Below are 20,755 nucleotides of genomic sequence, written 5' to 3'. Positions count from 1 at the left end.
AACTCCAACAAACCAAGAAGAGTCCAGGATTCAGGCATACAGAAACCGAAGGAGTTTTTTAATAGGCAGAACAGAGATCACAGCGCTGTCGCTAGGTTTTCAGCCCCCCTCGGCCCACACCAGCCACCGCCATTTGGCACAAAACTTTGAACTGGGCGCTGAGGAGAGAGGGAGGGAGGTAGTGGACACGACACTGCTGATTTCTCTCATGGCTAAACCCGCAAGCACACGTCAGTTCCCTCCCTACCAACTCCCGAAAGGGGGCTCCAAGTCAGACTCCCGTCCCCTCCCTTCCTGGCTAAAATCGGAGCGGAGGGAAGGGCACACCGAAGCCAGGGAGACGCAGACTTGGATGCCAAGAGCGTGGCAGGGAAGATGGGCAGGGAAGATGGTGAACCTGCCCGCCCTTGGGAAAGGCCAGTGTTCTGCCCCAGCCTTCGCAGGGCGCCCCTGACCCTATCCCCATCCCCTGAACCCTGACACCCTCAAACGTCTGGAGCGGCAGCGCGCCCCCCTGAGGCCCAACGGGGGCGGTTTTGCAGGGCGCAGTGGTTGGCGCCGCCGGGCCAGGTCGCGCGGGCACGGCGTGGGGCGGGGCCCAGGGGGTGCAGACGAACCCCGCCGAGGGTCCTTACCTCCGCGAGGGCATCCGTCCGACCAAGCGCAGTTTGCTGCTGGGACTGCGGGGCCGGGGAGGCTCCCACGGGCTCGGACCGCGCCTTCCTTCCCTCCCCACCCCCCACCCCCAACTCTCAGCCCCGAGCCCCCCAGACCCTTCGGTGGCCCTGAGAGCAGGGTCGCCGGGGACCCGGGCCCAGGCGCCGCGAGGGCGGGAGGAGGCGGCTCCTGCGGGGCGCGGCGGAGAGGGGCGGGGGGATCCGCCGAGCCCCGCCCGGGAGGGGGACGTGGGAGCGCTTATCCCGGAGAACAAAGGCAGCTGGGGATGGCTCCCCCCCCCACTCCTCCCTCCCGGGGCCTGCCCCTGAACTTGAACTTGCACTTGACACTTTGTCCGGAAGGTGGCGAGGAAGCCTGTCTGAGCCGGGACGGGACGCCCTCCCCCACCTCGCCACCTTGGGTCCTGGAGGCCTGGAGAGTTCGCGCTCTCCGCTGGGCCCCCAGGGAAGCCGGATCTCCAGGGCCCCGGCTAGCCCCCTCCCCCCCAACCGCTGGGTGCTCCTGGGCTTTGGGGTTCCGGGGTCTCTGAGGGTGGGGAGGTCCAGGGTGTCGGGGCCCACGGGCGGCGGGCGGAGCCCCGCGTGCGCCCCGCCGCGCCCCTCCTCCCGGGGCCGCGCCTGGCCCGCCGGCGAGCGAGCTGCGCGGGGCAGGCGGGATTCTCTGCACGTCGCGTCGGCAGCCACTATTCAGCCGCTAATTGAACGTTAATGGCAGGTGCGGATGAGGTCACCGGAGCTGGCTTTTCTCACACATTTTTCATGCAAATTCGAGAAACTCTAAACAAATTTGAATAAAAAGCTCTTTGTGCTGCCCGCCTCCCGGTCCTCTCCTCCCAGCCTTGGATGCTGGCTCCTCCCGGTGCCCTGGGGCTCTAGCCCCGCGGACCGGGCCCGCAGGAGCCGGGCGCCCCGGTGAGTGCCTCCTGGTAGTCGGTGGTCGCTGGTTCTGCCACTCTGGCTGCCCTTGTGGTTCCGGCTGCTGGTGAGCCGGAGAGAGAGTTTTTCGTTTGGGATCTTGGGGCTAAATCGGGCTGAAGAGCCACCGGGCTTTCAGAGAGTCAGTGGGTGAGCGCCCGGCCTCTGGACAGGCCAGGCATTCCGCTGCTGACACCTCACACCTCGGCTGCGCGCGCACACTGGCCACCTTCACAGCTTCTCGCTCCTCACTCTCTTCGCAGCTCAGATGGGGATAAGGATGGATGGTACCCAGCTACTGCGCGCCGACGTCTGAGGATTAAATGCGATTTGGGACTGAGCGAAAGCTTAGGGCTGTGCTAGGAGCAAGAAAGTGTTAATGACTGTCTGGGGTCCAAGGGCCTGTGAGAATGAAAACTGATGGGAGCGTGGTTGTGATTTCGCGCATGCACGACAAAGCTCATCAAAGGCTTTCGGAGTCTCGTGACCCCACTGCTTCCCATGCCGGCCAGAGAGATCCAGGCCGCTGCTTCCCAACTGTGTGGCTCTGCCTGTTTCTAAGCCTCTCTGGGCCTGAGGAAAGTGTAACCCTCTCATGGGATCTTGGTGAAAACCGAGAGGACTTTACTGGAGGCTTAGGAGCTCACTGGGACCCCCACCCTCACCCCTGCCCCTGGCCCCACCCCCAACCCTGAACCCCGCACCCCCATCTCCAGGTTCAGAATCTCCCAGCACTCCTTTCATGATGACAGGACACCTATACTCTCTAGCTTCAAAACGAGATGGGCTTCAGGCTGCCCTGGTGACCCTAGCCCACGTCAGAGAGGCTTTCCGAAGCTTCTCACTCGGCTCTCCCATCCTACCTCAACACACCACGAGCTGCCTTTACTGGTGGCTTTTATTTGTTGTGATCTGAGACAAAAAGCGGCAGAGGATTCCCAGGGTCAGAAAAGGCCTTCTCTCAGAATTTGTCATAATCCTCCCCCAGGGTTGTGCTGAAATAAACCGGAATGGTGCCAATGGTTCATGAACCTGAGCTATCTCTGCTCTCTTATCTGTTCCTCCAACCCCAGTCTTGCTGCAGCCCCCAGCAGGCCCACCTCTGTAGCACCTTTCCATCGGGCTTTCAGGTGGAGGACCTGAAGAAAGAGACAGCATGTGCAGAATGCAGAGGACTGGCCTCCAGGAGGCAGATAGCATGGACCTCAGTAGCAATTCTAATGGAAGGCCTCCGGTCTGTACATAGCTCTGAATTCCTTCTCCATCTCTAAGTGCAGACCCCAAGGCTTGGCACTCACTCTCCAGAGATGAGGTTGGGTAGAATTGGGGAGAAGCCCAAGCAAGACATTGTGGGAACCTTGAAGGAGAGGTTAATGTCTTGACATGTGGGACTGGCCAGGAAGGGCTGGAGCTTAGGGAGACCTCTTTTAAGCCGCCCGGCCAAACAGGATGTATTTGGAGTTAGAAGTCCAGGGTGCAACCAATGAGATAGGTGTTATATCTCAGTTCTGGCACTGTGTAGCTGTGATTTGGGACATGCAGTAACATTTCTGAACTTCAGCGCTGTCTGGGAAATGAGAGCACCAGTGGTTCCCAAAGTATAAAACTAGGTAGGGCTCACTGCGCCAAAGCCTGAGACCTGTCACCTGACAACCCCATCCCCAGCTGCCTTCCTGACTTCCAAAGTTGCCATCCAAGTCCAAGGACCTCCATGGACTTCCCAGGCCCCCCTGGTCAGCTCTACTGTGAACCTTTCCTGCCCACTCCCAGGTCTCAGGACCCTTCGCAGAGCTCTATGGGATGCTGTGCCTGCGCCTACGTTGGATTCCAAGCTTTAACCTCAGCTCCATGTTGCCCTTTACAGACCCTCTAACGATTTTTTTCCTTATCGGTGGGCGGGTGGGAGTAAAGCCAAGCCTTTGAGTAGCACTGGGGGCAGCAAGGTCCTGGTGGCGTTTCTTTGGACACATGCTGTGTATGCAGATAGAGCCATTCAGAGCCAGTCCGCTCCTGAAGCCAGCCTGTCCTCAGCCGGGCACCTCCACTGGGCTAAAGCAAGTAGAGGTGCCTACTCCTAATTAACACATCCTATAAGCTCTCCCCTCCTCAAAACAGCTCCTCCCAGAGGGAAGTCAGAACCCACCCTCGCCTTACCTAGTCTAGGATTCTGGCTCTGTCCCTCACTTGCCAACCAGCTCGAAGAATCCCTCTGATTTCCCTGCTCAGTCTGCATAGGCGAGACTGAAGCAACAGGATGCTCACCTAAGCAAGAACCAGAGAACCTCAGCCTGGAACTAAGCGGGCTTTGGATTAACAGTGGCAGGCAAGATGATGACACGTGATTATTAGGTTGGAGAAACCCCAGTGGCCAGAGGCCACCAGGACTGTCAAGACACTTCCCTGCCACATCACCGCGTTGTCTTAGGGCGCCTACCCTTCATTGGTTGAGAGAAGTTATACCTGTTAAGTGACTATCACTCTTTCCCTTTTCAGTAAAAGCACTTCACAAACACAAAACCACGGGAGGAAATCCCTCTCACTGTGCACAGCTTACCTTCAGGACCATCCATACAGACATGCTTGTGGCTGCTATATTTTTATTCGGCTCTAGACTTCTTGTGTGCTGTATTTTACCACTGAATTTCACATACCCCTGACTCAGTGACCGACTTTTAAATGTATACAAAGAAGAACACACTTGACTGTTCTGTGATTTATTCTATTCACTTAAGTATATTAGCAGCCTTCCATATTAGCCCTCGTGCAGAGATCTACCGCCCTTTTACAGCTGTGTAGTATTCCATAGTATGAAACAACCTGTCAGTTCAACCGCAGTCCTTTGCCCACGCTTCTGAGCAAACTTTTCCAGTATATCTGGAGTAAATTCCTAGTCATGAAATAGCAATCAAGTATATGCGTCTTTTACATTTTTGACGTGACCACATTTCAGAAAAGATTATACAGTTTCTACTCTCTAACGAACTGCACAAAAATTTCCAGCCAGCAGGACAGAGGCGCCAAGGGGCCCGCTGAGAACAGCACTGCCCTGTGTTGTAGGGCAGCACCTAGTGGCCTGCTCCTGTCCAGGCATGTGCAAGCTGGGGGCCCAAGGGTTCCCCGAGTCACAGCAGAGTGGGATGTATAGGTGTACTGGGAATGGAGGGCAGGCGAACGTGGCTGGCGTCCTGCCTGAATGGCTTCTCGAAGCCATTGTCTCTGTCCCGCCTGCTCTCCCTAACAGGAGTTGATTCAGGGTTTGTGTGGAGGGGGCTGTGCAGGAGGGGGTGTGCACCCAGGAATGTGCCACAGGAGGGAAAGAGGAAGGGGGGAACCCATCCCTGGGAGAGACAGGACGTCAAGAACCCCTGACTAATGAATAGCCAGTGTGCCCTTGAACCTCACTGGGCTTTACTGTTCTCAGGCATAGAACAAGAGCCGGAGACACATCTGAGCCCAGCTGCACAGGGATGGCGGTGGTTCATCTCAGACACTTTGACAGGCCGAGCCTTTTCCCTGCATAGCTCCAATCTGCCTCCCAGCTCCCCTGGCAACAGCACAGCAGCATGGCTCCTGGTTCCAGGCCCTGCCTGCTGTGAGCAGAAGGAGGGAGGAAAAGGAGCACCAAGGGGAGGACAGCTGGGGAAAAGTGCTGTTAACTCCTGGGAGGCTGGAGTCCCTTCCTTGGGCACCTTCCCAGTGTGCTGCCTAGTTCTTTGGGGTGGAAATGTCTGCAGTGGTGTTTCCATTTCCCAAGCGCCTGGACAGAGTGTTCCACAACACATCAGACCCAGAACAGGCCTGAAAGGTGTGGAACAGAGGAGGCAGGAATGGAGGAGGCCAGCAGGCCAAGGACAAAGACCCTCTAGCAGGGTTGTGGAGCAGTCTGCTGGTCCCCTGCCAAATTCCCGGTGGCAGGATTGTTTCCTGTACTGCAGCCTCAGGATGGTAGTCACTGCATTTTCCTTTCCTGCTCCACTCTTCTGGTTCTGGTTCTTGGCTCTGTGTTCATCCTGTGACCTTGGCAGGAGTTACCACTCCTCTGTCTGTTTCCATAAAAGCGGAACACAGCCTGTCCCATCACTTCCCTTCACAGACAACCTAAAGACAAGAAAAAGTCTGTAAGCAGCTTGCACTCAGGAGGCTGGTGTCCTATGACTCCCATTCGGGTATTCTGAGGGCTGAGGGAACTGTTGCTCCCTGGGTAGTGGGAAGTGGAGAGGGGAGTGGGGATGGTGGTCCCCAGACCTCCCCAGTAGGGGAGTCCTAAAGTTTGGAAAAGGATTTATTTATGACCATGACGTTTGGAACCTCTGTGTGCAGCTAGGATTAGAACCCAAAGCCTTGAACATGCTCAGGGAGCTCAGGCCACTGAGCACACCCCACCCCCTTTCTCACTTTAGGAACATGGAAACAGGGGCTAAGAGAGACTATGCCCCAGCCTAGAATCCTCCTGGTCATTCAAGGATGCTGGTTCCATGCCCTCCTGACTCCATAGTCACACTTGTTTCAGCCTGCTGCAACAGAGTCACCAGGGATAGGCACCAGGCATCAGGAAGAAGCGGTGCCTTCACGGAGGACTAGGGTAGAGAGCTTTTGAGTTGAAGGGCTTTGGCCCAGGGAAGATCCCAAATATATGGCCAACTATTCCTGGAGCCAGCAGGATACTGTTCAGAGCATCTGGAACTAGAGAAGAAGGCAAAGCACCCAGACTCAGGCCGGACACATACCTAGCCAAAACTTATGCTGTCTGGCCCAGGTCTTTGCTCCGGGACAGGCCACTTCCCAGTCTAAGTTGCCGGTCAGCAGTGAGGTAAGCTTCTGGTGCTTTGGTTGGTTGGTGATTTCTTTGTAGGCTTTAGGTAGAGGTGTCTATCTCTGTCCCAGGGCAGCTTGGAGGAGAAAAGGCTGGTTGAGTTTTCTGAAAGTCAGGGAGCAAGAGCTAGGGTGACTCATAGGTAACAAAGCAGAAAAATAAAAAATCCCAAATTATGAAAAGTAGGGGCTGAGTGATGCAGACAGCTTCATATCCAGTGTTCCTTTTCCAGGTCCAAGGAGGAAAGAGGCAGGCTGATGGGCCAAGCCTCTGACTTCCGGTTGTGTGGGGCCGGTCTTCTTGTGATCTTTACTAGGCTTCTTTACTAGGCCACCTTGGACCCTGAAAGGAAAAGAGAAGAAAGAAAACTCAGTAGAAGCCACTACAGTCAAGGTGCACATGTCCAGGGGAGGTAACACTCTCCAAGATCCCGAACTTATGCTGCCTTGAGGCTAGAAGTTTTCTTCAGTCATGTAACAGGCTCCATCCCACCTCCAGCATCACACACTCAAGACAACAGGGACGCTAACCTCCCATAGAGAAACAGTGGAGGCATGAGGAAGTGGCTCAGAATGAGGGGCCTCTACTCCTTGGCCCGAAGTGCTCTCGCCCAGGGAAGGCGAGAGATCAAGGAGAAGCTCATCTGCACTGGAGAGAGACAGGGCCAGGTTTTCAGCCAGCATGGTGCCTGGAGCTTGGATCTGAGAGGGTATGCCCCACAGGAGGCAGACCTGATCTGGTGAGAGCAACAGAGACCCTGGGATCACGGATTCTGCCATCTTGTCAGGAACTGCCCTGAGGGAGGTTTGTGTGCTTGATGAATAGACACCTATGTGATGGAACAGAGAGACAAAAAGACAAATGGATTTATTTGAGCCCAGCTGTGCCCTCTTCCCCGGGCTGCTGATTCAGGCCAGTTGCCATGCTGGTACCTAGGCCGTACTGGCGGTTAATACTCCGAACATCAGCACTGTGTCCACCCCCCCCCCAAATCACAGCCCTCTTAAGTGACCTTCCTATTTGTTGTCCCACAGTTACAGAGAAGAGCATGTGTGTCTGACACCAGTCACAGCGACTCCACGTTGTGGGTTTTTTTTCAATATCACAGATGAGACTTTATTGGCCTCGGGACATTCAGAATCCAACTGCCCATTAATCCAGGGCTGAGTGTCTTCCCACAGCATCTCCTCCTCTGGCTTCTCTCCAGCCAGGGTTTTACCTGCCTCCTGGTGGCCACAAGCCCCCAGAACTACCTGGGCCTGTGCTCAGCATCCTGACTTCAATTTCTAAACTCTGGGTTTTCTCAGAGCCACTCAAACTAATACGGAAGGCATACTGTCTAGGGAATCACTCAGCTGTTGAACAAATCTCTTCCCCTGGCCAGTTCTCACAACATTCTCCTGGATGACCGAGAGAATGGCTACCTGTAACATACAGAGACTGCTTTTAAATGGGATTGGCAGCTGGAAGATCTAGGAGCTGGGATACAGCTACGGGCAGCTACTGAAAACTAAAAGCCCAGTCACATAGACAGGACTAGAAAACACCAATCTTGGGAAGTTTCTTTCCCAAAGAACAAAGAACAAGGTGCGGTGTTGCCACAGGCAGCAGGCAGTGCCAATGTCCTGGCTTTCACTGGGAACCACCCATCCTGGGTCCAGGCCAGCCAAGGCTGCTGCCTCTGGAGGGAGAGCTGCGCTTGGAATGTGATTCCCCAGCTTTGTCATGACACTTGGTGATGCTCCATTAGCAGAGTGTGACTCCTAAGATCCCTTGTCACCTCCTAAAGCCTCTGCCAGCCCGCCCTCCCAGCACCACACTGATCACCAGATTAAGGAGCTCAGAGATACAGCTGAGGCAGCAGCTGAGGCAGCTAAGAGAGGGGTGGGGCAGGGAAGGCAGTAGGCAGCTCCCCAAAGGCTCTGCCATCTTGTCTCTTCCCCACCCCTACTGCAGGCACTTGGCTCACTATGCTTGACTTCTATACCCTTCTTCTTCACTAATTGGACCACTCCACCTGAGAAACAGCTCAGGGGGGCAGGTGAAGGGGTATTGAGATGGAGAGAGGTGCAAAGTGGGAAACTGGCTAGAACCTGAAACAAGAGGAGAAAGGCCCAGGGCTCACCTGTTATCCTCAAGGCCATCTGAGGCCAATCACAGAACTCCCTGTGGGTCTCTGAGCAGCTGCCTGCTCCAGAGCAGGGTACATCACACCATGTCTGAGGAGAGAAGGTTGGCAAAGAAGGAACAAGAGAGGGAAGTGGGCATTAGAACATTTTACCAGAGACACTCCAAGTTACGTAAGACACACACAGTGGTTGGCTGTGGTGGTGCATGCCTTTACTCTCAGGAAAGAGAGGCAGGGAAGTCTCTGTGAATTTGAGGCCAACCTGGAGTATGTGGGGGAATTCCAGAACATCCAGAGCTACATAGAAACCCTATCTAAAATTCACACACACACACACACACACACACACACACACACACACGAGGGGGAAGAGAGGAAGAAGAAGAGGGAGAGGAAGAGGGAGAGGGAGGGAGGAAGACGAGTGGCAATGAATGGTGGGAAGAGACCAATAAAGAGCTCAGGTTAGATGTGCAGACACTTGCACATGAATGAGAGGAGCAAGTCACATCCCTGATTCTCACTCCCTCGGGTTCCTGTGGGGCTCCAGAAGGCCCAACCTTGGAAGCTGCTAGGAGGCCTGGCTGAGCTTAGCTGGCAGGTATTCAGACTTTCTGGGACCCGTGCCCTATCCTAGGGTCTGCAGGGTGTGAATGGGACACACCCAGGACCCCGGCAGCAGCTACTGACCATCTAGCTTCTCTTGTGCTGGGCTGATGGCTGTCCACCACTGCAGCATACAGGCCGGTGGAAGAAAGACTCAGGCTTGGGAGCGGGCTCTGTGAGGACATGGGGAGACAGGATCTACTAATTCCTGATCCTCCATCAATTGCTCAAAACATACACACTCACACTTGAGCACATGCAGTAATCAAATCCTTCCTTCCATTTCACCACCCACTACTATTCAGAATTCACTGGTCTCATTCTTGTCATTGTGCTAAATGAACACAAGCCGACATGAGTACCACCAGCAAAGATGTCCTCAGCTAGGAGGGACCAGGAGTGCCTGAAGCTCAGCCTCATCATCTTGCCCCTAGGATTAGGAGTCAAAGGGACTTAGGCTATCCAAGCACACAGCAAGCCAGAGGCAAAGCCATGACTGTACTCTGTCTACCACCCCATTACAAGGGCCTAAAAGGGAGCTTCTCCATCATATCCCAAACAAGATCCTGTCCTGCTATGGACGGCAGGGGTCTGGGGACAGAGAAGGCCGTAATGCGATAAGCTGACTGGCCATCTGGCTCTGGGACAGAGGAGAGCCCAGACTGGTCGCTTCTGCTGCCTGGTCCCAAGGGGCCCTGTGTCGCAAGAGACAGACTGCCAGATGGACAGGCAGTAGCCTAGGTCTGGGTAGAAGCCAATGAGTCCCCTGGAGTCAGAGCTCACCAACTTTCTGGGGTAGGGGAAGGAATGGAGGGGCCACAGAGAGCCAGGCCAGGCTCTCCACAGGCCAAAGAGCAGTTGGACAGGAAAGATGAGATTCCTCATCCAGAGTCTAGCTCCCCAGGTAGGCCCAGCCCAGCCCTGTGAAGCTCAACTCCACAGCCTCCAGCCCACTGGCCAGCCACAAACAGCAGCCCCTCCTCAGGGAGGCGGAAGGCAAACACATCTCCCCTGGCACCTTCTCAGACATGCATGCAAAACTAATTAACATGGGGAGACATGCGAGCAGCCGGCCAGCTCCACACCCTTGAGTCCAGGCAGACAAGGCGAGCCCTTGTCCAGGGGACCTGCACAAAGCTTTGTTGCTAATTTAGGCATCTGTCTCTGTCTGGTCTGGTCCTCCTGCCTGCACTGGGGTTTTTCCCAGCCCCTCGGACAATGCTGGGAACAGGCCCGCAGATCCCTTATTCAAATCACACCGGGGACAATGAGCTCATTGTGCAGGCCACAGAAAGGGGGATGCTGGGGGGTTGGTGGGAGTGTGTAAGGGGCATTGGGGGAGTAGAGAAGGGTGGGGGTGTGTGTGAAGAAAATAGGAAGCCAGTAAAGTGTTTACTAACATAGCCCCTGCAGCTGCCTTGGGCCCCTTGCCCCTCCCTTGCTTGGCTGGGAGCTGGAGAGAAGTCTTAGGACTGCGAGGTGGGAGCGCCAGAGTGGATGACTGGACCTTGTGCCTACGGGCCCAGCAATAGATACAAACTCTGAGCCAAGCCTTCATCCTGGTGCCTTCTCCTTTCGCAGTCTACAGCTACTCCGCATGTGCAAGAGGCAGGCATAACTGTTTAATAGCATAGCTTGGGGGTTCTTTTCTTTCTCACCTCAGGCTTCGCAGACTCACAGAGGAGACACGGTTAGGGACAGAGGCACTGGCGGCTGTGCGGGGTGGGACGGGCTGTCTCGGCCATTGTCTTCAGGCAACATTTCATTTTCTCTTCCTTCCCATCTAATAAATTAGAGAGTAGATGGTAAACTGTGAAGGGGCAGGCTCCCCGTGGACATGGCAGACAGGAAGGAACTCTGTGAGCCCTGGGCCACTGCTCAGGCCATACCTGGCCAGGCACTTGACTGCATCCCCACACAATGAACAACAGGAGAAAAACCCTATATCTGTATGTGTATGTACACCAGCAGCCTGATGTCCATGAGGGGGAGAGCTGAGGCTTTGAAATGTCTTCCTTTTGCCAACACCACCCCCAGCTCTCTGTCACACTGAGCACGCCTAGACAGGCCGACATAAATAGACACACACAGCCTGACACTGACACGAAGATACAAAAAGAAACACACACACCCAGAGGCGGCTACAGACACACACTGACAATGGTGTAATGAGTGCTAGATGGCAAGTGCATTCAGTCAGAAGCTCTCGCTGCTGGGGTGGCCAAAAGGTTATGGTGTGGCTGCAAGGCAGCACTCCAGCACCCTCCTTCCTCTACTGCATCTTGGGCTCCTGAGATGGAGAAGTGAAATACAATCTGATCATCCAGACAGAAGCAAAGGACTCTGAGACAGGAAAGTTTGTAACTGGTCCAGCCCTGAGTCAGGTTTGGCTAGGCTATCTCAGAGACTTTTCTCCTGTTATTAATGATAAAAGAAAGAATAGTTACCCAGCCAGGCACAGTGGCACACACCTGTAATCTCAGCACTTGGGTAGCAGAGGCAAGAGAATCTTTGTGAGTTTGCGGCTAGCCTAGCCTGGTCTAAAATGCGAGTCCAAAGCAGTAAAGGCTACACAGGGAAACTCTGTGTCAAAAAAAAAAAAAAAAAAAGAAAGAAAGAAAGAAAAGAAAAGAAAAGAAAAGAAAAGAAAAGAAAAGAAAAAGAAGATAGTTAAAAGCCGTTTGTCCTTCCTTTTCTTCCTTTGTTTGTTTTCTGAGGCAGGGTCTCACATAGCCCTGGCCAACCTGGAACTCCTTATGAACTACTGCCTCCATCTCCCAAGTTCTAGGGTTAAAGGCATGAACCACTACTGTGTCTGCACTCCAAAAGTTATCTTCATTGTCCTGTATCTCAAGACAACCAAGCCTGTGGCTGGGACAAAGTAGGGCCATGCTGGGATAGTTTTCCTTTCAGTATAATAGCAGGCTCCAGTTTCTTGCTGTTAAAATAATTCTGAGGAAGGTATCATAGGACAGAGAACATAAATAGTTAATGTGCATTACCCCATGATGAAAAAGTATTGGCTTGAACCAGATGAACAGTCAACAGTTCTCATTGACTGTTCTTGATTTAACAAGAAAGATATTTTATATGGCATGTTACTAGCAAGCAACTGGCTCCACAAAAACGGGACATTCCATTTGTTTATTTATTTAATTTTACTGTATTACATTTTGAGACGGGGTCTTATTGGTTGTTCTAACTGACCTTGAACTCCCGCCTCAACCTCCTGAGTAGCCAGGACTGGAAGTGTATATCTCACACCTGGCTTCCCTATTACAATGTCTTCTTCAAACTGGCTGCTCTTGTCCCAGTGAAGGAAAATAGTAGCAACAACAGAAAACTGAGAGTGAATTCTACCTGGACCTCACACCTACAGCCACAGTACACAGGGCGAAAGGAAAGAGCTATGAATTCTGGATTTGCTATGGCCTGGGATGGGAGGGGACTCACCTTTCAGTCACCACCAAGCCACTTTTTCTCTTTTCTCTTCTTCTGACCCTGGAGCATATCCTGGAAGAGAGACAAGCCCCATGAGAGGGAGGGCGGAACAGGAAGAGAGACAACTGGGCACCTACTTCTTCAGCAGCCACTCTGCCTGGAGGAAGCGTTTCTCAGCAGCCTCATGACTGAAGTGTGTGCTGTCAACTGGCTCCCATATTTAAACTCTTGGCAAGTGTCTGTGGATGTGACATTTATTCAGTAAACTGCCTCCAGAAATCTAAGCAAAGGAAGCCACAAGGGAGCCAAGGCCACCCAGTGCAGGGAGGACCCCTTGCTGTTAGATCCTGGACATACCCCTTGCCCTGTTGTTCAGTGTGCATATGCTATCTTCCCAGGAAAGCATCCTCCTTGGTCTCTGGGTTTCCTAAATGAAAGACAGAAGTTTCAGGAAAAATCCAGCACCATCTGCTGCTCATGTGCACTCAGAAGAAAGCCTATCTCATGTATGCCTACCTTGCCCACCAGCAACAGCTGGACAGTATATACGAACCTGAGGTCAGGACATGTGCTCTAGTCTTTGGTGGCTCAATCAGTCAAAGATTTAAAGAGCACTTCCATGCAGCCAGAAGTGGCATGGACTCTCCTATGTGCTTTTATAACTACCCTACACTACCTAAGAGCTTTATCTACACACACACACACACACACACACACACACACACACACACACACACCCCAGTAACAAGTCCACCAGAATAGTAGTAATGAGAAGAAACCCATTTGTCTTTCCTGTCCTCGGAAGGCAAGGGCTAGAAAAAGCCCCTAATCAGGGATAGAGGGCTGGGGATGAGGATTCATTTGCAGGGCTGGGCCACAATCCAGCTTTGTGGGAAGGTGGTGGCCCAGCGCTTGACACTGTCAGTTCACATGCAGGCCTAACTGCCACCGTGCTCGGGATCCAGCCTGAGGAGAACTGGGACTGGATTCTGAGCCTGGTGCCCCAGCAGCTTCTGGTGCCTAAGGAGAAGGAAACGCCTATCTGTGAATCACTCCGGGTGTCATTTATTATTTAATTGCACTTAAGATGTTTCCTACTAGTTTCACACACAAATCTCAACAAGCTATTGCTATTCTGATTCTTAACATCCAGTTTGTTTTAAATGGAGAAGAGAAAACTACAGAACCAGTGGGATCTAGAGGATTAACGTCTAGCTGAATCAAGCGACAGCCGGCGGTCACCGTGGGCAAAACATGGAATGGCCTCTGACCTGGCTCTTGTAGGTCCTTGAAGAATGGAGGGGACTAGTGGAGGCAAGGTGCCACAGACTGATGAAAACTGTCACATCCCGTGTCTGCTAACTCAGCTCTCTCTCCCCTCAGCCTGACCTTCCTGTTGTGGATGGATATGTGAAAGTCCATATTACAAGAACTGTAGGGCTCAGTAGAGGGCTGTGGTTTCCTCCATGTCCCCAAGGCCTATCTTGACACATAATGGGCGGTCGATAAATGTTGAATGAATAAATGATTGTGGTAGGAAAAAAAATAATGTGCCATGGGAAGGTGTCCAATTTCTGAGCGCCATAGTTTACTTGCAAACTTGGAAATGGCTCCATGAGCGACCAGAGTCTAAGCCAAGTGTGATGAGGTGATGGGCACAGAGTGGGGATGCCTGCTCAGCTCCAGCTGGCCTAGGTGGCACAAGGCCTGACAGGCCCCATCTCATCCATGTTGTACCCATGGTGACCAGACCAGTTTCTTTAGCTGGCTCCCTGCCTAGTTATTCTCAGCTCCCACCATCTGATTTGATGTTCCATACCTAAATCTCAAGCCCTGTCCAGCACCACACTTCTGAACCTTTGGCCAGAGAATATTACCCTCTGACATGGTTGCCCTATCCTGCCCTCTTGGTGACTTAAAAGACAAGTTTGGGCATAGGAAGCCTTCTCTGGTATTTCTAACTCCAGAAAAAAAAATCCTCTTTTCTTTACTTCTTGGACCCAAGTTAAATCATATACCCCTGTATGTGTGTTCATATACCCCTGTAGATATGCCTGCTAAGACTGTCCAAGGTATTCTCTCTGATCTATAGCAGGGAGCAGGTCAGAATTCTTTCAATACTATGGAGCTCATGGACAATCAGGAGACACAATGACTTGTGCAGTGTCACTGACAGAGAGCTAAGCTTGGTCCCCTGCTTGCCATCTTCCAGGGATTTTATTCATGACAACTGTGAAACACGACATCAGGATGAGATACATATTAATATTGTTCTTCTCTATATATCGCTGTTTCTCTCTTTTCACCTTCTCCTTTCTCGTCTCATCTTCTCTTTCCTTTCTCTCCTTCTTTCTCAGACTCAGGGATTGAACTGGGGCCCTGATAGTTCTTGAGTGCTATTCCCAGATCCACAGATGAGAACAGTAGCTAACACAGAGGAAGAGTCGATGCCCATGGTTTCTGAACTAGATCAGAAAGGCCCCGAACCTGGGTCCCATCAAGCCTTGTGGCTTCTGCCTCGCTGCTGTGCTCTAACAGAAGGGAGAAGTGGCAGCTGAAATGGAATAGAGAAATTGGCGTGGTCACACAGGGAGGCTGCCAAGCCTGATAACCTGAGTTTGATCAGCAGGCTCACACAGTAGGGAGAACTAGCTCCTGTTGTCCTCTGACACACACACACACACACACACACACACACACTATACACATAAACAGACATAAATGTTAGTATGTATTTAAGTAAAACGGGGGTACCAGAAGTTGCAGGCTCGTAAGGATGACCTTCTCCCTTTCTTTACCTTCCCATAGCACGTGGGAGTGAAATGACACTCTCAGAGATGATGGCTGCTCTCCTAACCAGCAGGTTTTTAGGTTGTCAAACTGGCAGACAGAAGGGAGGCCTGGCATTCTTTGCTCAAGAAAACAAGAGTGAGAGCTAGAAAGACAGCTCAGAGATTAAGAGTGCTTTTTTGCTCCTCCAGAGACCCAAATCTAGATCTGCAGACTCTTGTTGGGCAAGCTTACAACACTTGTAATTCTATTTCCAGGGGACCTGAAACCCTCTTCTGGGCTCTGCAGGTACCTGCACACACATGGCATATATACATACACCACACCCTGCCCCACAAAATGCACAAGTCTTAGAAAAGAAAAAAACAAAACAAACAAAATGTTGGACAGAGGACACAGGCCCTATCCTTCCCCTATAGCACTGTATCCCACTTTTAGGAACAGAAAGCAAGACCCACATTCACTCTGAGCAGCCAGTCTCTCGCAATTGGAGCTGGTGGAGTTGGGGCACCCTGGTTTATTTTATTTTGTTTTATTTTATTTGTTTGAGATAGGGTTTCTCCGTTTGTCTCTGGCTGTCCTAGCACCACCATGACTTTTATAAGCTGAAGCATAACAAGGCTTTGGCTTCAGACAACATCAAGAGAAGTCAGGGCTAGGTGAGATGTTTCTCACCTCTCTAGTTCCTTCCTGGGGTTCCTGGGGGCCTAGCACCCAGCTCTCCCATCTGCGTTACTCAGCCATATTGCCTGCCTGAATCAGGAGATGCTGCAGAGACATCTCAAAGCCCAAACAACCCCCATGCTGCTTCCCAAGACCCAGCAGATTCCTTGGGAGACAAGGACCTTATGAGAACTGAGACAGTTCCCAAGAGCCACAGCGTCTGTGACATACCTCATGCAACCCTTGATACGACACTTGGCTAAGAAAAGGGTAGACCCTGGGCTATATCTACTCCTCTGAGCCAGGTCTCAGAGATCAGCCCAGAACCTGGTACACAGTGCAGGTGCCCGGTAAATGCTTGTGCCACCATCACCATGACTCATTGTGATCTCCATTCCCCATCTCTCAGGCTCCAGTGAGGAGACGCTTTTCAGATGATCTCAGAGTGTGGAAGCTAAAACACTCTTAACCCAAACCAGGCTTCCCAGTAAGAAACTGAATATTCTGAAAGGGGCCAGGGCTGGTGGCAAGGCTGGCCCACAGCCTGGGGTCTTCCAAGGGGAAAAGGCTGAGCAGGTCTCTACCCTCTGACAGCAGGATGAGCCTAGCACCTCTCCTGGAAAAAAAAATCTCTCTGGAGACCAGAGGCCTGGCAGGGAGCCAAAGCAGGAGCCTCTCCAAGAAAATGCTGGCTTTGAGCCAAGGAGCATCCCAGAAGCTCCAGCTTGTACATCGGCTGAGGTTGAGGGGAGGAGGGGCAGCCAGGAGATGGGCAGCCCCAGCCATCTTCCAAAGGAACCTAGCCAAAAGGGAGTTTAACACAAACCTAGGACACACAGCTGTCTTTCCTTGTTTAGTGGTTTCTGTGTCTCTGGGAAAGTATGAAGTCACCACTGCCAGGTGTGGGTTCCACTTTTGGAACAATGATTCTGTCAGCTCCAGCTCTGCCCACACAAACCCACTGCTGACTCTTTACCTAAAGGTTCTTCCAGGGTTACTGTCACCCTAAATGCTGAAAAGCACAATATTGCCTGTAGATTCAGGCCGCAATTTCCACCTTCAGGGACTGAGGGGCAATCCCCACCTAACAGGCTCTTCTAGGCCTGAGCTATCTAGTTTTCCCACTATGCTTGCTCTATGCATAGACCTCAGTGATTAGACACCTCCTGGGTGAGACCAGAACAATCAGTTATAAGTGTCAGGTCTATAAGCGGGCTCCATTCTCTGGTTTAGATCAGCCATTTCCAGCAGAAATGTGAGGGGGAATTCCCTATGTAATCTTAAATGTTATAGAAGCCTCAGCCCAAAGACAGAAGAAACTGGCCACTTTAATGATATATTTTATTTAGTCCAATATTATTTGAATGTGCCATACTGCCCACATTTGTGAGTTTAGCCACCTATGTCTATTGGGTATCACACTGGACAGAATAGTACAGTACTTGACTCCAGCAGCAGGTCCCCATTTTCAGACGAGGCTATGTATGGCCAAAGAATCTATGGAGAGGGCACAGTGGTAGAAATCAAAGCCCCAGACTCCATCCTTCCAGATGGGCCCACCAGCCTTCCCTTTCAGCCTCCAGATGCATAACCGTGGACTATTAGGTAGATGACTGTATGATCAATCAAGTTTAGAGAGACTGCAGCATAAACCTATTTGAAAGAGGCAACCCAGAAAGGACTAGAAATGGATCTTGGCATTTGGCATCACAAGGCTGGGAGACAAAGACAACAGAAAGGAACTGGACGGACACTCTGGGAGACCTCTGTGTCAGACCCAAGTGCTGGTGAGGCCTTCTGTTTGTGCCATCCTGCTCACGGCCACCTGGCTCCCAGGATGTGTCAATACCCATGCTCCAGCACAGGGTCTGCTGAATTTTCCACCACGTCTCCCTGGAAGAACTCCCCACAAAAGCTCCTCTCTGCTTTGGAAGGCGAGAACAAGTCGTGCATTTACCCACTGCCTCTAGTCTTCTTACTCTGAGTCGCCATGCCAACACACAGTCATAATTACCAACGAAAGCGTCAATAGTGGCAGCATTGACAAAGACACTATATCAGGGCTTGTGAGCTAAGCAAGGTCAGGCTCTTCACAGCTCCCTAGCTTCCTGCCTACTTCCTTTATTCCACTCAGATCCATCTCTTTTCCTTCATTCTTTCTCTCCCACCCAGATGGTCTGATTTTATTTTCTCTGCAGAGAAAGGAACTACAGCTTAGTGTGTAAAACACTTTTATAGCAATTAGAAGACAGGTTCTTCTTTGAGCTCTGATTTTAACTTGTGGGAAAAAGTCACTTTAACATCCAGGCCTCAGGGTTCCCCCCGCCCCCGTGAATGGAAAGAACATTTCTGGACACTGCCTATTCAATAAGGGGGTGCCTGCATTTAATTTGCCTTCTAAATTCAGAGGCTGATTAACTGTCATGTAGTCATCTCTGAAATCGTCTTTATGATCAACAACAGAAGTACCAGAAGCTCAGGGAAACAAAAGAAGGTTCAGATCAGAGAGGGAGTTAGTGCTAATGCCTGGGAACAGCGGGGCTTGCATCTTCCCCAGGAAGAGCGAAAATCTCAGAAAAGGAGCCAGGAGCAGCTGAATGGTGGCCTCTATCAGATTATGAAAAGATGAGTGGGATGGATGAGAACTATCAGGCTAAGTGACAAGCATCCTGAGGCCCCCAGCGAGAAACAGGACATGCACCCATTTAAAATGAGAGGTCAGAAAAGGAAGGCAGACAGCCGTCACTGGAGCCCTACACAAGAGCGCCCCAATTTCAGAACACCCAGTGCACCAACATCTGAACTTACAAAGGAGATAAATTGGAGGCTGATGATTAGCATCACAAAATGATTATTCCCTTTGTAAAAGGCTTCACTGCAGGACTGCTTTAAATAGTGCATTTAAACCATGATCTGATTTGCTAAATTCGATTTATACACATCGACTGCCTAAGCTGGCGTGCTGCTGTGTTTACATGTCTTCCCTTGGCACAGAGGAGGGGAGAAGCCAGCCATTATTTGGGGCCTTTAATCCTTGCAGACAGTAACTAATCTGGGGAGCTGAACCCTGTTTTTCTTCTGCAGCTGGGGCTTTAGCTGCAAACTGGCCCCAGTTCTGCTCTTTTGCCCATGGAGACCTTGCTGGAAGATGTCAGGGCAGGGGCCAGATCGGTTGGAGCCTTCCTGGACATAGGGGTTCCCTACGAAGAATACTCATCCCCACACTTAGGGGTGACACTTTTTGGTACAGATTTCTATTATTGAACTATTTCCTATAGTCACCAAGCCGAGGATACCAACCCCACCTTTGGGGTCCACTGACATTTCCGAGGCTGAGTCACAGCTGGTCAGTGAGGACACCTAAGCCACAAGGACCAAATCTGTGAAGGAACAGAAAAGAAGCTGGCTCTCCATTAAAGAAGACAAAAGATCCCCTGGCTCAATGGGGGAAGCAGTCCTTGCCTCACCTAAAGGGATCTGTAGGCCTCGTTGACAAGGCCTGCTGAAAGACAAATGATCCTCTTCTGTGAGGTCTAGCACTTGTGACAGTGCAGCTAGGATTCAGGCCCATGCTACAGGGGAAACGCTCTGGCCCGCTCACACCATTTGCTGGGGCAGGGGGCGTAAGGAGGCTCCATTACTAGGTAGGTTGAAAAAGAACAAAGTGCCCCCAAGTCAGTGCGTTCTACCCACCTTCATCTCAGCAGTAGGTTTCAGCTTTAGGTCTTGTTTACCACATTTACAGATTCCTCAGCCAGAGGAAAGTAGCAGACAGTGCCCAGGTCGGGAGAATTCATAGCGAGGATGAGAGGTCTATAGGCCACCAGTAAATTACCTCTGAGAATGGGGGCTGGACTGGGAGTCAGAACCCCGGGTCCTAGCCCTTGTTTCACTAGCTTAATGGCCTTAAGGAAAATCAAGTTTGGGGGCTCATGTCCTCATCTACACAACCTACACAATCACCAAGCTTTAACATATATATATATATATATATATATATATATATATATATATATATGTGTGTGTGTGTGTGTGTGTGTGTGTGTGTGTTTTCTGGCACTGGGTATTGAACCAAGGCAAGAGCTCTCTACCATTGAGCTACCTCCAGCCCATCAAGCTCTAAATTATTAGACAAACCATATATCAGAAAGGTGTCTCTCACAAACCCTGACTTCTGAGCAAGGTTATAAAGTCATCCTGTTTTCTTTGTCTTGGCTGCCAGGAAGCTCAGAGCAACTGCAATAGTCCATCAGAAATTCTATTCTAAACCAGGGCCCTGGGGTAGACACGGTGGAGTGACGAGAGAGCTGTCAAGTGTGAGGTAAGGCTTGGGTAAGAAGGGGGTGTGGGTTAGGGGGTGCTGGTGCTTACTGGAAAGGAGAAGAGACAAGGTAAATCTTTGTGTTCCTGTTTATGTGCGTGCTCTTGCAGAGGCTTAAATAAAAAACCAAGGCCTCAGGGTTCGAAGAAGTTGCTTAAGGGAGTCACCACCCTACCTATTTAAGGAGGTCCAAGTTCATGTGAAGCACTTGGGCCTGGCACAAGGCAGAATTCAACGAACGTAAACTGGTTACTGAAGTTTCTTAGGTGAGGGTACACAAACACACGTGTAGGGCCTGCTTTAGGGTGTCGTGGCTTAAAAAGGCAGGCAGACCAATGATTGACGAAATAGGCCACAGGAGAAAGAAAAGCAGTTGTGACTCTTGGGCTGAGGTCTGGAGAGGG

At 51.5% G+C, this 20,755-nt stretch overlaps 1 long non-coding RNA gene across 1 annotated transcript; it reads right to left on the bottom strand.

The window, feature by feature from the left end:
* Positions 1 to 4,264: 4,264 nt before the first annotated feature.
* On the bottom strand, positions 4,265 to 19,954 carry LOC110554402 (uncharacterized). The gene is made up of 7 exons (XR_009585593.1): positions 12,935 to 19,954; positions 12,590 to 12,649; positions 10,795 to 10,919; positions 8,531 to 8,624; positions 6,936 to 7,234; positions 6,320 to 6,747; positions 4,265 to 5,690 (listed from the first exon to the last, which is right to left on the bottom strand). It is a non-coding gene; the product is annotated as an uncharacterized LOC110554402 (long non-coding RNA).
* Between the last annotated feature and the right edge of the window lie 801 nt (positions 19,955 to 20,755).

This window comes from Meriones unguiculatus, chromosome 14, assembly GCF_030254825.1.
Source record: "Meriones unguiculatus strain TT.TT164.6M chromosome 14, Bangor_MerUng_6.1, whole genome shotgun sequence".
In the NCBI taxonomy this organism is placed as follows: domain Eukaryota; kingdom Metazoa; phylum Chordata; class Mammalia; order Rodentia; family Muridae; genus Meriones; species Meriones unguiculatus.
The sequence above is the reverse complement of the archived record's forward strand: the minus strand, read 5'-3'. Positions and strand labels throughout refer to the sequence as shown.